The sequence below is a fragment of the Euleptes europaea genome, chromosome 4, assembly GCF_029931775.1.
Source record: "Euleptes europaea isolate rEulEur1 chromosome 4, rEulEur1.hap1, whole genome shotgun sequence".
Lineage (NCBI taxonomy): Eukaryota > Metazoa > Chordata > Lepidosauria > Squamata > Sphaerodactylidae > Euleptes > Euleptes europaea.
The window spans coordinates 2,967,904-2,986,100 of record NC_079315.1 but is presented as its reverse complement, the minus strand read 5'-3'; the positions used below and the strand labels follow the sequence as shown (position 1 = coordinate 2,986,100).

Genomic DNA, 18,197 nt, shown 5'->3' with positions numbered 1-18,197 from the left:
TGACCTTCATGCCCAGAAGATGGCCAAGATGCCCTCCCTCTCATGAACTGCCTAAGGTCACAGAATCAGCATTGCTGACCGATAGCCATCTAGCCTCTGCTTAAAAACCTTCAGGGAAGGAGAGCTCACCACCTCCAAGGAAGCCTGTTCCATTGAGGAACCTTCTGTCAGAAAGTTCTTCCTGATGTCTAGATGGAAACTCTTTTGATTTAATTTCAACCCGTTGGTTCTGGTCCGACCTTCTGGGGCAACACAAAACAACTCGGCACCCTCCTCTATATGACAGCCCTTCAAGTACTTGAAGATGGTAATCATATAACTCTCAATCTTCTCCTCTTCAGGCTAAACATACCCAGCTCCTTCAACCTTTCCTCGTAGGACTTGGTCTCCAGACCCCCTCACCATCTTTGTTGCCCTCCTCTGGACACATTGCAGCTTGTCTACATCTTTCTAAAATTGCGGTGCCTAAAACTGAACACAATACTCTAGGTAAGGTCTAACCAGAGCAGAGTAAAACGATACCATCACTTCACGTGATCTGGACACTATATTTCTGTTGATACAGCCCAAGATCGCATTTGCCTTTTTAGCTACCGCATCACACTGCTGACTCATGTTCAGTGTTTGGTCTATTAAGACCCCTAGATTCTTTTCTCAAACACTTACTACCAAGACAAGTATTCCTGATCTCATCAGATCTTGAAAGCTAAGCAGGGTAGGCCCTGATTAGTCCTTGGATAGGAGACCTCCAAGGAATACCAGGGTTGTGATGCGGAGGCAGGCAGTGGTAAACCTCCTCTGAGCGTCTCTTGCCTTGAAAACCCCACCAGGGGTCTCCATAAGTCAGATGTGATTTGATGGCAAAAATAAATAAATCCTATTATACCCACACTCCTATGCCCTCTGTTTTGATTGGACCAAGTAGGTTTAAGGGCTACCTGTTAGCATCATTGCTGTTAAAACTTTAAGACAATGGCCTATAAGCAATTCGTGCTTTACAAGATTTGACTAAATGGTCTACGGATTTCAAGATTCGGATCACATGGGAAATGGAGCAAAGTCAAGTTGAAAGCAGTATAGCAGGACACCAAGCTTAAATATAAAATGTTAGGGAAATGTTCATAACTTGTCACAGTATCGTTAGGGCATAAACTGCATGACATGGAAGGCAGTAATTATAATGCTTAGATAGTGAAGATTAAGATGGAAGGGAATTAAGGCGTCAGAGGCCCACGTAGAAGAGGGTGGAGATCCTTGATAGTGAGGAAACTTGAAGAATTTAAGGCTGCAAAACAGAGAACATGGAAATAAACCAATTAGAGGCAAATAAGCAGAATAATTTCCTGACAGCTGGTGTACGGAAATGGCATGAAAAGAAACAAAGCACTGAGAAATAGTTTTATGAGGCCTAGACTGAAAAAAGAGTTGGTAAGGCTGGTCTAGGAGCATCGCTTACTAGAGAAAGGAATTGGTAGTCAGTTGTCAAGCCCTTGATGCGTAAGGAGGTGAAGAAAACCGTGGAATTTCGCTTAAGTGTTCTGCACAGCTACCAAGGTCAAAACCATAAGCATACTGCAGAGTGTTTATTGGGTCAGGCAGGTGGCACTAATGATCAGCCAAAGAGGCTATTTGCAAATTTGTGGGAAACTAGCCAGTTTTTTTGGAGGGGGGGGGGGCTGGATCGAGTCAGAATATGAACGTATCAGACACGAATGTCGCAAAAGTATTCAAATGAAATAATTGTTGGAAATCATTCATAATACCAGAAGCTGAGTTCAGGTACCAAAAGTACGTGCATGATGTTTGGGATCTTGGCTCGGATTGGAGTGGGTAATTTTTTCTACCATTTCTTCTACCATTCTGTCAGCTGGCCTCCCTTCCCTTCGTTTCCCTTCCCTCTTTGTTCTTCCCTTCCTTTTCCTTTCCTTTTCCCCCTTCCCTTCTTTGTCCTTTTCCCTTATTCCTTGTTCCCTCTTCCTGTCCCTTGGAGACACTGGGACTTTCTGGATCGATGTTGGTCTCCTGAGTATCACCATAGACCACCCTCACCATCGAGGATATTCTTGTTATTTCTAAGAAGTGGTTATGGAGTTAGGACGCCATCTTATTAATCTAAACTGGACAATTGGTTTAAAATTGTGTTTTTTATTCTTACATTTATTGTAATACATTGAGAGTTGTTGTTATTAAGGAATTAAGAGAATTCCTCTTAACAGAGCTAATTAAAATATTGTCGAAGGCTTTCATGGTCAGAGTTCATTGGTTCTTGTAGGTTATCCGGGCTGTGTAACTGGGGTCTTGGAATTTTCTTTCCTGACATTTCGCCAGCAGCTGTGGCAGGCATCTTCAGAGTAGTAACACTGAAGGACAGTGTCTCTCAGTGTCAAGTGTGTAGGAAGAGTCAGAGAGGGGTTGGGTTTGAGCTGAGTACTGTCCTGCAGACGTAATGTGCTAATCGTTGTCCTGTAAGTATCAAGATAATGTATTAATGAGAGTGTGGTATGTTAATATGGAAGCATTGTATCCTGGAATGATCTGGTAATGTGTGAAATCCAAAGCTAATCTGCATGGCCATTGTTGACTGTAGCCTTCGTTAGTCTGGAGGTTTTTCAGGGCAGGAAGCCAAGCCTTATTCACAACTTTAACAGAAAAGAAGAGAGTTTAAGAATGAATAAGGCTTGGCTTCCTGCCCTGAAAAACCTCCAGACTAACGAAGGCTACAGTCAACAATAGCCATGCAGATTAGCTTTGGATTTCACACATTACCAGATCATTCCAGGATACAATGCTTCCATATTAACATACCACACTCTCATTAATACATTATCTTGATACTTACAGGACAACGATTAGCACATTACGTCTGCAGGACAGTACTCAGCTCAAACCCAACCCCTCTCTGACTCTTCCTACACACTTGACACTGAGAGACACTGTCCTTCAGTGTTACTACTCTGAAGATGCCTGCCACAGCTGCTGCCGAAACGTCAGGAAAGAAAATTCCAAGACCACGGTTACACAGCCCGGATAACCTACAAGAACCAAAGAGCTAATTAAAGTTTGCACATTTTCCCACAGCCCATGTTCTGTGTTTTTGTATCTGTTCTTTATTGCTTTTAATGTTACTTTATTTGCTTTGCATTGTGCTTAATAAAAACTCTTTAAGAAATACCAGAAGCCGAGAGAAAGACCACTCATTTCAGGTGGCGAGAAGCCCCCAAAGTCAGGACAGAATTTCTCACCAGTTTCCTATATCTTAAACCCAACTCCTAATTTTTCCCTCTTAAACCTTCCTCTGCTGCGTGTCTCTCCGTCTTGTCTGTCTGTGCGACTGAGACAGGGTTAACTAGGAATATACGTTGGGTTTCACCTTTAACTGGTTTGTGTTTTCAGTCAAGCTGTTTTCAGTTGGTTCCCATTGTTGTTTCTGTCTCTGTGACACTGTTAAATCCGTCCTTTCCTATTAATGCCCGCTGTCGATCCCTTGGCTCATGGGCTTGTGGGAGGGGGGTCATGCCCTCTGCAGTGCTGGTGTTAAAAACTGCTCTCAGTACATCTATCCTGCCCAAAGCTGCTTCATGCCCAGTTGGCATATCCCATTTTCTTTAGTTGAATCCTTCTGTAGATAACACAAATAAGAATGCTTTTCTGATTCTTCTATACAAATGTTCAGATTGGCTCGTGCCACTTTGGGTATTCAGAAAAACCACACGGTACAATTCTCTGGGATGTATCAAAAGGCAGATGATAAATTGTATGTACAAATGCTCGTCCATCTTTATACAATTAAAAAAAGAAAGCAGGCGTTCAGTAGATTTTATATTAAAATGTGTAGACTCTTCTGCACAATGTGGAATCTACAACTCCTATGCCAGTAAGGATTTTAATGTAGAGAAATAGCCTAATATTAGACAGGTTTGGGCAGGCAGATAAACGATGAATCTATATTATTTGTCCATAGAATAAATAAAATTCCAATGTAGTGCTTCATCATGCTATATTCAGTTGCTATGTTTGCTTTACACACTTGGTAGCCAAGAAAAGTGCTCAGATATATCCGGCTTTTAACTGTCATACATCTTAAAAGTTACGTATTTCATACTTTTAGTTTTACTCATGAATAATTTTTATTTGAAAAAACTGGTTCACATTGTAACCATTTATCAGCTTAACGCTACTTTTAGGATTATCTCTAGTTGGTATTCCTATCAGAGATAATCCTGTTTATCTTTCTTAATTGGAACAGTTTATAAACATAAGTGATGTAGTGTCTGTATAAATATGTGCCCTGGCCTGGATGGCCCAGGCTAGCCTGATCTCATCAGATCTTGGGTTGGCCCTGCTTAGTTTGTAGATGGGAGACCACCAAGGAAGAAATTCAAGGTTCACTATGCAGAGGCAGGCAATGGCTAACCCACCTCTGTTTGTCTCTGCCCTGACCTGGATGGTCCAGGCTAGCCTAATCTTGTTAGATCTCGGATGCTAAGCAGGGTTGGCCCTAGTTAGTATTTGGATGGGAGACCACCAAGGAAATCCAGGGTCGCGACACAGAGGTAGGCAATGGCAGACCACCTCCACACACACACACACACAATGTAATCCTGGTGGCATGATAACTATTGTTACATCCTATGATTGTACTAATTATCTTAGTATAAATCATCACAACACCACTTATTTACCCATGATTTTCACATTTCTTTCTCATGCACTGAAATCTGTACCACATTCCTACCATCTTGTCAGGTTTCATAGGCCGAGCCATCCTTTCCCCTTTCCGAGTAACGTCTGGGAGCCATTCCTACAGGGAAGAACCTGTCTTCATCTGCCTTAAAGTCCTTGCCTGCTGTGATAACTGGCTTATTATCAAAGGATCCCAGGTCTTTATGTTGTGCAGATATGGGAAAGATCGCTGATCATGCTGCTGTTGCTGCTGATAAATCATGTAAAGTAAAATGTTGTCCGCGTAAGTTAGAATTGTCTTTCTGGCCCTGGAGCAGCAATCTGTGACTGTGTAGCTCACCCAGAACGTTGATCTGGGGGGTTTCCCACCAGATCTGTGTTTCTAAGCAGATTTTGGCATTTTCTTTTTCTCCTGGACATCTGGTGCTGTTCTTGCATTGAGTCAGACCATTAGGCCACCTTGCCCTCTATGGTTTGCATCTGCGGTCCGCAGCTTTCCAGGGTCTCCGGAACAGGGTGAGAGCGGTCAGCTCACTGCAAGACCGGGCTGCAGCCCCATTCGTTATTTTTCATGGTCTCCTTTTTTTAAAACTGTTTTTATAAAAAGTTACAAAAAATAGAAAAAGGGATGAAAGGGAAGAAAGTCATGCCTATTGCATCTTCTGAGCTTTACACAGTCTGAAAAATCATCATATCAAAATATCATCATTCGCCTTAAACACAGAAACATTATTATATGCGTTCATTAAATAGTTTCTAAGATAATTCATTGAGCTCTTTGTCTTTAATAAGTATTCATGACACGTGAATAATGATCATATAAAGGTTGCCATTTTATCATAAATTCATCCATAGAGTTCCTTTTTAGCAAGTCTAGCCATTGATGCGAAATCCAGGCGTTTGCTGCTCCATTCTGTGATGTCTAGTATTGTATTAGATTTCCAATATCTGGCGTAAACAATTCTGGCAGCAGATGGTGCATATTGGTAAAGTTCTTTGTTAACAGATTTCACTTGGGGAGGAATTATACCCAACAGCATGTGTTCAGGTTCTAATTAAAAATTTACTCGCAACATTGTCTGAATTTCTCTATGAATTTTTCGCCAGTCTCCTTTTCATGGTAGGAGGCCCGTGGCACAGAATGGTGAACTGCAGTCAAAAGCTCTGCTCGCAACTTGAGTTCAGTCCCTACGGAAGTCGGTTTCAGGTAGCCGGCTCAAGGTCGTCTCAGGGAGAGGATCAAGGCTCAGAGAAGCGAAGGGCGGTGCTGGGCTTGGTTGGCCAGCAGGGTGGAGCCCCAGGGATAAAAAGGGAGATGTCGAGAGAGAGAGACCAGGAGGAAGGCAAGTTGGCTAGGAAAGGCTGAGAGGGTACAGAGAAGGGAGGAGGAAGAAGAAGAGTTGATTTTTATATGCCTGTTTTCTCTACCTTTTAAGGAGAATCAAACCGGCTTTCAATCTCCTTCCTTTTCTCTCCCCACAACAGACACCTTGTGAGGTAGGTGGGGCTGAGAGAGTTTGGAGAGAACTGTGACTAGCCCAAGGTCACCCAGCTGGCTTCATGTGTAGGAGTGGGGAAACCAACCTGGTTCTCCAGATTAGAGTCCACCGCTCAGTGGTAGAGCATCTGCTTGGCATGCAGAAGATCCCAGGTTCAGTCCCAGCATCTCCAGTTAAAGGGACTAGGCAAGTAGGTGATGTGAAAGACTTCTGCCTGAGACCCTGGAGAGATGCTGTTGGTCTGAGTAGACAATACTGACTTTGATGGACCAAGGGTCTGATTCAGTAGAAGGCAGCTTCATGTGTTCACTACACCACGCTGGCTCTGAACACCACGCTGGAAGAGGAACTTCAGGGAGGAACTGGAGCAAGAGAAGGCTACGAGACCTGGGCAGGCCTGGGGGAACTGCCCCGCAGCAGAGGAACAGCTCAGCCCCCTGAGGTTTTGAAGGGCAAAGTGAGCAGATGAAGGGACTCACGTAGAGCCCTGGGTGCTAAAAGGAGACACATAAGCAGCACCATTGCGTCTGGGTGAGACGCTGATGGTGTGTTTCCCCCCCTGCCCCCGGGGGGCCACAGTGGTCCATGGATTTCAGCGGGGCTCAAGCTGCTCAAGCGCGTGGAGGACAGTGACCTGATTATTTTGTTTCTTCCCCGGCTTCAACGTCTGCATGAAACAAGAATGTGTTTGGATGCAAAACTGCTGGAAAAATGCAAACCTCTCTCTGAATGAAAACAATAGCTTGGCATGGAATTCCCTCCGAGGATTGAAAATTCTCCGTTAAGTCTGCCACAGATCCAGCGTTGTAATAGATTTCATTAGGAATAAATGAAGTAATCATCTGTACCAGAAGCTTTGGCTTAGAGAATGATACATAATATGGTTTTCATGGCCAGCTTTATTTCTGCACTCCGCACATTGATATGCCAGAGGCAGCGTGTCAACGCGGGTTCTGCGTTGTTGGCGCGAGTATGAATAGTCGGTGCACCTCGGTGAGACAATGCATGTTGACTGTTTTGCTCATGAGGAAAATGTGCCCGTGTACATACGAGGCATGACTAAAGCTCGGGTTTTTATTTTATCCTTCCGATTTTTGTCTGGCAGGCATTTGGTGGTAAGCGGGCTTCCCTCTCTTAATCCATGTGTTTCCTCTTTGAAATTGACATGGAACAATGCCAAGTCATTAACTGCAGCTGAGAGCAACTGAGAATTAATACACATTTGGTGTAGCTTTGCTTTATAAATTATCATTGATGAGTAATTATTGGTGAAAAAATTCCTTTGTGCATCTGGTTGGCATAATGTTATAGCAGGGGAAATGCAGTGTCTGGTTTCCTCCCTCCCACTTTGAATCAGCGAGGAGGATTTATATTTCTAAATCACAGCAAGTTTTACACTGTATTCCTTGTGCTAGCCTCATTGGTTGTGCCTCTGGGAAGCCATCAAAACATTTTACAACTTTCATTTCCTATGAATGGCTAGGAAAAAAAATGTAAATAGTAAAATAAAACGACGTTGTGAACCAGTGTAACATTAAATTACTTCAAAAATTATGTTTATAATACTCCCTTGTATTGCCAATAACTCAACATGAAACTCAATTTTCTTTGCTTTATACAGTGTATCTGTTTGCACAACTGGTTGCTTATTACTAATTCATTAATTCCCTTTGTAGGAATTTTGTGTGTGTGGGGGGGTTGTGTTTTGTTCCTATTTAATCACTTTTTTAAAAAGCATTTCAGCCTAGAAGCAGAAATAATACAAAAACTTGACCTGATTTAGATTTCTTTTAAAGTTGGGCAGCCCAATCCTGAAGGGAAAAAGAGACCTCAAAAATTTAAAAATAAAAAAGGGGGAAATTCTCCCTTTGCCGACAACAGAAGCCGGCATGTTTACCCCCTCGCCAGCATAGATGCCACCTTATTCCGTGATAAGGTGGCACCTGTGGAGACGCAGGGTCACATCGACACCTATGGAGACACAGGGTCACATCGGCTCCAGAGGAGTTTTGGCCCCCCCTTTAGAAATGGGCTGTAAGAGGGGCTTTTGCATGCCTAAAACTGTGTGTGTGTGTGTGTGTGTGTGTGTGTGTGTGTGTGTACACACACACACACACACACAAGCAAATGGTATGTTCTCCAATAGCTCTAGTCTTAAGGCCTGCCTATTGTGCCAGCATGGTGTGGTGGTTAAGAGCAGTGGTTTGGAGTGGTGGACTCTAATCTGGTGAATTGAGTTCCCCGCTCCTCCACATGAGTGGTGGACTCTAATCTGGTGAACCGGGTTGGTTTCCCCACTCTTACACACGAAACCGGCTGGGTGACCTTGGGCTAGTCACAGCTCTCTCAGCTCCACCTACCTCACAGGGTGTCTGTTGTGGGGAGGGGCAAGGGAAGGTGATTGTAAGCCAGTTTGATTCTTCCTTAAGGGGTAGAGATAGTCGGCAAATAAAAACCAACTCCTCTTCCTCTTCCTGCTTGGGATGAGGCAAACATACTCACTGTTGCATCAGTATAGTATTGCAACTTTATAACTTTTTCTATTAACTTTGCTGATTAATGTGTTAGCACAGATGTTTAGGATACAAATCTCTGTAGCTGCAAAAATATTCGTCTCACAGTATTTTTTCCTGCTTAGTGTTTGTTTCTTTTTATTTATGTAAACTTAGATACAAACACTCAAAATTACAAACGATTATGCTGGCCAATGGCCATAACAATAAATTACTATTACTACTACAAATGTTAAATATGTAACAAGCTTTTAAAAAGGAACAAGTCCTTCCCATTCCAAATAAAACAAGTGCAAAATTCAGTTTAACCGTGGCCCCTGTATTTAATAGTAAACTGGCAGGCTCTTGTGGGAACAACAGACGCTGCACTGCATTGCGAGTCAGCCCTCATCCCAGTAAAGCATCTCTGCATACGAGGAGACTCACCAGGTATGTTAAAATACATGACTTCATTAATTAAAAGAGAACCCCTCTAAAGAGAGCACTGAAAAGGCTGTAGAAGGGCGGGAATGTTGAGCAGTGGAGATAGTTTCCAAGGGATCGCCTTGTTGGTCTGCAATAGAACCGCTAGATTCAAGTCCAGGAGCACCTTAGACACCCACAAGATTTTCAGGGTATCAGGTTTGAGCACATTTCTGAAGGTGCCACCTTATCACGGAATAAACTGACACCTACTCTGGCATGGGGCAAACACGCTGGAGTCCGGGCACCGCTGACCCTCGTTGCCAGTGTAGGAGGCAGGCATAGCTGCAGTCAAAGTTCTGCTTATGACCTGAGTTCGATTCTGATGGAAGTCGGGTTCAGGTAGCTGGCTCAAGATTGCCTCTACTTTCCATCCTTCCAAGGTCGGTAAAATGAGTACCCAGCTTGCTGAGGGTAAAGCGTAGATGAGTGGGGAAGGCAATGGCAAACCACCCTAGTAAACATCATGATGTGATGTCACCCCATGGGTCAGTAATGACCCGGTGCTTGCACAGGGGACTACCTTGACCTAAAAATGAAAATAGAACATAACATGATTTATGTCAAAGTACAAAGAGAGTTTAATACGGTCCAAGACCAGCATAAAAACATACCAGATATACACACATAATATAACACATATAAAAGTGCATCAAGTGTGAGCCCCTATAACATCTTACAATCTCTCACTCATAAAAGCCGTTAAGCGCTTAATTAAAAAATATTACATGTTTGGAATTAGTATAAATAATAAAATTGCTCAACCATTAAGTTCGACCCGTGCATGCCTGATCCTCATTGCTTGCCACCCAAATTTGGTCACTTTAAAAATTATCTCCATATCCTTGTCTGAGAGCATGTTAGAAAGACTAAAAGCTCTGGATCGCCCTGGGAGGTCCGATAATATAGAAAGAATGGCTTCTCGTATCAACGTGCTCAAGGGTCTCAGTACTCCCATCAGAGCAGGGGCATAATCGTCCTGCATATGGTATCTTTTTGTATCTCCCTTCCAAGACGGCTGAAGGGAGTGCGTTACAACGCATCAGTGTGAAGGCCCTCCTGTAGTCTGGACTATCTAAGTGGGGGATTTATGTCATATAACACAAAATAGGCACTCCCCCTAAAAAAATCTGAACTTAACTATCAAAGGTCAACAGAAAAGCATTTGTGGAAGTCCAGCTAAATTTGGGGCCGAATGAAGTTTTGGGGGGAAGATAATCCACTGATGAAGGACAACTGCTGAGCAGGCCGTTCCTTGGAATGAAGATCAGTCTGGCCTCTCCTTGAGTGTGTAAAGTGCCATCAAGTCACAGCTGACTTACGGCAACCCCAGCAAGGGGTTTTCAAGGCAAGTAAGAAGCAGAGGTGGGTTTGCCTTCGCTTTCCTCTGAAGAGCTTTCCTTGGAGGTCTCCCTTCCAAGTACCGACCCGGCTTAGCTTCCGAGATCTGACGAGACCGGGCGATATCATGCCGCCTTCCCTCCCCCTGGGATGTGTCGAAATAAGATAAATACTGCAGTCGCTAGGCATCGCTGTTCTGCCTTCCCACCACAGTTCCACCAACACATTTTCTGTCTTTGATGCCCTCTTTTTATTCCACCTTGTGCAGTTGTCAGTGCCGTTTGCTTGGGAGATGAGGTTATTTTTTTTAGTGTACATTCCTCTTGAGAAAACAACAAGCACTTTTACCTTCCAAGTGCCCTCTGATGGCAAACTATTGTTCAGCTCTCCTATTGCAAATAAGGCCAAGAATTGTCGATCTGTACAAGGAAAGGGTTTTCCATTCCGTAGGACATGTGAGTGTTTCCGTTGTCGAGAAGAAGGATGCGGCTGCTTCAAAGAATTGAAAGAGCCTGGTTGTTCTCTCTATCCCAAGGACAAATGCATTCATTTTAATCACCAGAATCCACGATAGACTTTTGGGCTTAGTTATGAAAATGAAGCGAGACCTTGCGCTTGGCTCTTGCAGCATGGTGAAGCTGTGATTGACAGAGGGATGTGCGCGCAACCAATGTGCGATCGCAGATTAGAACGACTCCAGGTCTCGTTCTACTGTCTTGCAACCAGTACATGGTCTTCACATGAAGCCGTTTGTTTGATTAATGTGTTTCAAGCAATGTTTTTCTTTTCTTCCAAGCTCTGTGTCAGGTAGAGGGCTGGTAGGTCAGAAACAAAGGAGCAATTTATCTTTGCCACCTTGTCTCAACCTGTTTTGGGGAATGAATTATGTAAATCTGCTGTCTGAAAATGAGCAGAATTTTCTACTTTTTCAGTCAGATCAAGAATTTTTTTTATGAGTTAGCTACTGAGGAATTATCTTCAAAAGGTTCCGCTAGAGTGGCTTACATTTTATTAACCAGAAAACGCAGTGGTTCTTTTTATCAGGATTCTAAATAGCGACGATTTTGCATAATCCAATTCTAATTTCAGAATGGTATTGATGAATATAAAGGTGGTCCTATAATGAAGATGAGCTTTTGATCATTTTGAACAGCTGCAGGAGGAGCAGAAATGGGTTTGGCATCCTCCACCAATTTGTAAAGTGTCTCCCGTGGATGAAATTGAACATGTTGTACTTCTGTTAAAAACACCGCGCATCTGCATCATGGTGGATTGCTTTTAATCCAGTTTCCAGTTTTGTCATTTGTACGCTTTCTGCACAAGTGTGCATACTAATTGATTCGTGTGGCAGTTAACACCCTGACTGCTGTAAAGTGCTACTTGTAGTATAATGCTAGACCCTGGAAGCAGACTTGGATGGAAATGGCTACTAACCCACTGTGTGAATGCCAGGATTCCAGCACATATACCATACAGGAAATAAGTTGTGTCAAGACTAAAAGAAGAATGCGTCCTTCTCTTTCTCGCTTTCTTTCAAGTTCGCGTTACATAGGAACAACTCGTGCATTTGGATTGATGTATCCTCTAGAGGGGAAGCATGGTGGTTCTTCATTAGAAATGATTTTAAAAGCCTGCTTGTATTCAGTTAAAATAAATTCAGAGGGCAATGATTTGTCTTTGACAACAGGATTGGCTGGAAAATGGACATTTTCTTAGTATGAATCCCATATCCAACCAAACAGATAAATATAGGGTTGCAGGAGGAGCTTTGGCTTTTTATCTGCAGAAAAGCAAATATCTGTAAGGCTTGCCAGCCTCCCTGGGCAATTTCCATAAAATCACTCGCTCAGACGTTCATTCAGAAGCAGGTAAGTTTATTGGAATGCATCAGGTAGAACTCAGTCCCTACATCACGGTCAAAGCTGCAAGTGCCCGTTCTTTCCAAAGGGCGAGATTATAAACAATTCTACATTGCAGATGTTGGTTACATGTTTTGAGAAAGACGTGATAACAAAGCTAGCTTACTCTACTGCATAGACATCAAAGTACTCAGAAGCTCGTTAGTGCAACTCTACAGAAGCCAAGGTCAGGGAAAGGAGGGGGAACGAGGAGAGGAGAACGAACGTTACATTCCAGTGGAGGCCTACACAGGGGTTACTACAGTTGAAGCCTGAACCAAAGTCCCTGCCTCGCCGCTTGTACGGGCGAAGCAGAACCGAACAGAAATAAAACAGAGCAAACAAACAGAGCAGTTCCTCACAATATCATTATCTGGAGCTATCTTGTATGGCCCAGGCTAGCCAAATCCTGGAAGCTAAGCGGGGTCAGCCCTGGATGGTATGTGGATGGGAGACCACCAAGGAAGCCCAGGGTTGCTACGCAGAGGCGGCAATGGCAAACCACCTCTGTTAGTCTTGCCCTGAAAACCCTTGAGGGGTCGCCATAAGTCGGCTGCGATTTGACGGCACTTTCCACCACCACCAACATGTAATAGCATGATTGTTTTCAAATCGTTTTCATTCGAAGAAAAATACAAATCATTAGACTGTGGTTAGGATTTTGTAATTGGATATTTTGAAAAATACGAAAATTGATAGTGTGGGTTGTAGTTGTTGTAAAATGACGAGGCTGCGCAAATGTATGCTTATGCGCAAAATGTACCCAGAGTGCTGAAATGGAAGAATTTTGGCCTTGTTATAGTTGTGTCAGGCCTAATAGACAAGGGAGTTGGTGTCTGATTCAGATGTGGAAAATAATTTTGGTTTTAGAACCCTGAACAGGTTACGGAAATGGACTGGGGTGGCTTGAAGGTGACAAGAAAGTCTCGCTCAGCCCGGCTGAGCAAATCGTGTGGGGAGAGAGAAGAATTTACACTTGCACACAAGGCTTTTCATGCAACTTCTGTTGGGGTTCCTACGTTCCACTTCGGCTGGTTCTCTCAGCCAAAGGCCACTGGGCCTCAATTCTGTCATCAAGTTCTGGCATTTAAACTGGAAGAACAGAAGAAGAGGAGGAGGAGCAGGAGGAATTGGTTTTTATATGCCGACTTTTGCTGCCAAGGAGAATCAGAACGCTGCCAAGGAGAATCAGAATTAAGGGAGAATCAGAACGGCTTACAATCGCCTTCCCTTCCCCTCCCCACAACAGACACCCTGTGAGGCAGGTGGGGCTGAGAGAGCTGTGACTAGCCCAAGGCTTCATGTGTAGGAGTGGGGAAACACTCAGCTGGCTTTGTGTGTAGGAGTGGGGAAACAAATCCAGTTCCCCAGATAAGGCTCCGCCGCTCATGTGGAGGAGTGGGGAATCAAACCCGGTTCTCCAGATCAGAGTCCACCACTCCAAACCACCGCTCTTAACCACTGCACCACGCTGGTGGAGCCAACCAAAAAATGCAAGAGAGTGAGGTGACAACTGCAATAATAACTCTTCAACATATCAGGCCAAAGTCCTGTTTAACAGGATGCCTTTTAAAGTGAATACACTTTAAAAATATTTTTGTGCATACACACAACTTACTTTCACACATGCAGTGAAGACCCTTGTGCCCTGGTGGCAGCTGCTACTGAAGGAATTAAAAATATATATCTGTACAGCCAGTCAGATCTTTAATGGCCACTCAGAAGCCCTGCGAGGTAAAAGCCCTACTGGAACCCACCCACTTTCTAAAAACACATGGTGGGCCATGGGTGGCACATTGGGGAATGCTGCATAAGATGATCCCACACATAAAAAGTACATACATCATCATGATATCTCGATATATTAGCCAATGTCTACATTTGTAGAGTCAGCAGAGTAAAATGTCAAGCATTCTCACAGTCTGAAATGCTAAGGTTTGGATCTTGGGCAGGGGGGAAGAACGCTTTGTAATCTGTAACCATTCTTGTATTTGTGTTTTCTTGGTTTCCAGTTCTGACTATTTTATAAGTTATAAATGTGCAACTATTTTAAAATTTAGTATTCCCTGCCTCCCATTCCCCAGATTTTTCCAGACGTTAGAGTTCTGAAATCTGAATAACTTTTATATGTAATGTGATCTTTCTATCTTGGTCTGAAGTTTTTCAGGATTAATAACTTCCATATGGGTACCTGCCTTAAATGGGCACTGTAAGAAAGAGCCTGTTTTTTTTTGGGGGGGGGGCTTCTTTCAGAAAGAGATTAATACTGATGTATTTCTGTTTCTACAAAGCTTTTAGTACCACTATCGCTTATTAAATCCTAAGCATTATTACAACGGATAATAGATTAAAAAGGAAATTAAATACATTTCTTGGGTTAAAGATTGCTACTTTTGGCTTTCAGCAAAGGAAAACATCCAAACGCTGAAGTTATCAGGTTGCGGGCCAGATTTAGTCGCCGCGGCAGTTAGTACCACATTGTTTATCTGTATGTTTCAGTAGAACCTTCTAAAATTTAGAATGTTGCTTCAGAACAGGAACGTTAACAAATATAGCTTGGAAGGCAAAGTAATTTCTTTGGCTTGGGTACAGTAAAAACTTGAGCCTCTTGCCACAGTGCTGGCTTTGCTGATCAGTTGTAGCACAGAAGGAGTGCTTGCCAGTGGGCAAAACCGTACCGATGCACCCCCTGAGAAATCAACTGTCTGAGGGCTGACTTGCATGTCTCCGAATTGCTGGAGTGTAATGATTTGTTTCACTTACACCCTGTCTTTCTCCCCAGGGTGGCCCCAAAGGGGCTTACATCGCACTCCTCCCTTCAGTTTTATCCTTACAACAACCCTGTGAAGTAGGTTAGGTTAAAAGAGGTAAAGGTCCCCTGTGCAAGCACCGGGTCATTCCTGACCCATGGGGTGACATCACATCCCAACGTTTACTAGGCAGGCTTTTGTTTATGAGGTGGTTTGCCACTGCCTTCCCCAGTCATCTTCCCTTTACCCCCAGCAAGCTGGGTACTCATTTTACCGACCTCAGAAGGATGGAAGGCTGAGTCAACCTTGAGCCGGCTACCTGAAAGCAACTTCATTGGGATTGAACTCAGGTCGTGAGCAGAGCTTGGACTGCAGTACTGCAGTTTACCACTCTGCGCCACGGGGCTCTAGGCTAGGTTAAGCTTGGGTTATAAGTGCCGGAGCCTGCTTCTGAAAGGAGAAATGGGCAGAAACCCAGGAGGCTCTTTGGGTAAGCAAAAGTGCATTTTGGTTGTTCAAGAAGCTTTCTGGGTCTCATACCAATCATGGAGGAAAAATCAGGAAAAGCTGTAGACTCCCATGAGTGAATAATACACTTAGTAGGGGGAAACCCGGCAATTCTATAAAGAACATTATTAGATTTTGAGTGCTAAAGGGTTCTGTGCACATTATGAAATGTCAAGTGCAATTGTCAAGTGCAATTTGGTACATAAAAATCAAGGTGCATAGCAGGAAAAAGCATTAGTATCTATGTCAGATGATACAAAGAAGGCCAGGTGAAGCTATTGTATTCCAAAGGGGGTGGGGCACACACCTATTAAATCCATTCAGGTTACAGGATAAAAAAGAATTGGTTTTTATATGCCAACATTCTCTACCACTTAAGGGAGAATCAAACCGGTTTACAATCACCTCCCCCCCCCACAACAGACACCCTGTGAGGTAGGTGGGGCTGAGAGAGTTCTAAGAGATCTGTGACTAGCCCAAGGTCACCCAGGTGGCTTCATGTGTTGGAGTGTAGGAGAACAAGTCCTGTGAGGAAAGGTTGAAGGAGCTGGGCATGTTTAGCCTGGAGAGGAGAAGACTGAGAGGGGATAGGATAACCGTCTTCAAGTACTTGAAGGGCTGTCATATAGACGAGGGTGCTGAGTTGTTTTCTGTTGCCCCAGAAGGTCGGACCAGAACCAACGGGATGAAATTAAATCAACAGAGTTTCCGTCTAGACATTAGGAAGAACTTTCTAACAGAGCGGTTCCTCAGTGGAACAGGCTTCCTCAGGAGGTGGTAAGCACTCCTTTCCTAGAGGTTTTAAAGAAGAGGCTAGATGGCCATCTGTCAGCAATGCTGATTCTATGAACTTAGGCAGATCATGAGAGGGAGGGCACCTTGGCCATCTTCTGGGCATGGAGTAGGGGTCACTGGGGGTGTGGGAGTGGGAGGTAGTTGTGAATTTCCTGCATTGTGCAGGGGGTTGGACTGGATGACCCTGGTGGTCCCTTCCAACTCTATGATTCTATGAGTGGGGAAACCAACCCAGTTCACCAGATTAGCCTCCGCCGCTCATGTGGAGGAGTGGGGAATAAAACCCGGTTCTCAAGATTAGAGTTCACCGCTCTTAACCAATGCACCACGCTGGCTCTCCACTAAGGACTGAACATTAAGGGCTGAAATGCATGGTATGAGCAGATGGTGTGCCAAGCTTCTTTCCAGCTTGAAATGCTGCTCCAGGAATGTTTGGTTATGAGCAGGGTAGAGGAAAGGGGAAACAGTAAATCGTCCCACCCAACAGTGCCCCTCCCCCGGCGTGGGGTTTCAGGAGGCCCAGTGTGGTGTGGTGGCTAGAGCGTTGGACTAGGATCTGGGAGACCTGGGTTCGAATCCCCACTTTGAGAGCCAGCGTGGTGTAGTGGTTAAGAGTGGTGGTTTGGAGCAGTGGACTCTGATCTGGAGAACCAGGTTTGATTCCCCACTCCTCCACATGAGCTGCAGAGGCTAATCTGGTGGACTGGATTTATTTCCCCACTCCTCCATATAAAGCCAGCTGGGTGACCTTGGGCTAGTCACACTCTCTCAACCTCACCTACCTCAATAGGTGTCTATTGTGGGGAGGGGAAGGTGATTGTATGCCGGTTTGATTCTCCCTTAAGTGGTAGAGAAAGTCGGCATATAAAAACCAACTCTTCTTCTTTGCCATGGAATCTGACTGGGTGACCTTGGACCAGTCACACACTCTAAACCTACCTCGCAAGGTTGTGGAGGAGATAAAATGGAGGAGAGGAGAATGGCATGAGCCTCTTTGGGTCCCCATGAATATGACACTTCACAAATTTGCTTGTCATCCTTGTGCAGGGGCCATGCTAACCTTCTCTTATTGTTCTAATTTTAGTATATGTGCTGCTGAAGCAAGCATTTTGTGTCCCCGTTAGGGAGAAAGACGAGATAGAAAAGAAGTTATTAAAATTAAAAAAGATAAAGGTTTGTTTGTCTTATCCTTGGTCCCGAGGAGCTATTTTGCAAATGCTTTCAGCTGCGAAGGGTCATGCAGAAAGCGACCTTGAACCAACTAGGAAGGCCGAGTGGAAAGCTGCTGGAGTACAGAGTAGGCTTCCTAGTACAGGTGAACTTGAATCTCCGTCCTCATAATTGGCTAGCTCAGGTGGGGGATTCCTCATTATGCTCCACGGTGCTGTAGTGCCCCACAAGTCTTAAGACATTTTCCTTGATCGACCATCAGGTTCTCTTTAATCGGAGCCCTCCCGTTTCCTTCTCCCCTAAACGATGCTCCTGACACTCTAATTTGTTAACATTTTTTTAATCCATTCATGCAGTGCCTGAAGCACACCTTGAGTGCCTGAAGCTACTTCATTTCAACCGGCATTTGCATTCCTTCCATGAAATATTGCAAAAATAAATTTGCATTAGCTGTCACTTCATCATCTTGACAGCTTCTTAATCTGTACCTTCCCTCTGCCTCCGTGGAGAATAAATAAATGAAATTACATGTTGTTGTACTTGTGAAATCATGTAATGATATCATTAACATATTAGTGG

General features: G+C 43.9%; 1 protein-coding gene and 1 pseudogene across 1 annotated transcript in view; one reads left to right on the top strand and one right to left on the bottom strand.

The window, feature by feature from the left end:
• Nucleotides 1-18,197, top strand: part of ADK (adenosine kinase) — a 269,577-nt gene that overhangs the window by 74,765 nt on the left and 176,615 nt on the right. The gene's annotated exons all lie outside the window — the stretch shown is intronic.
• LOC130477215 (U6 spliceosomal RNA) lies at nt 17,453-17,552 on the bottom strand (annotated as a pseudogene).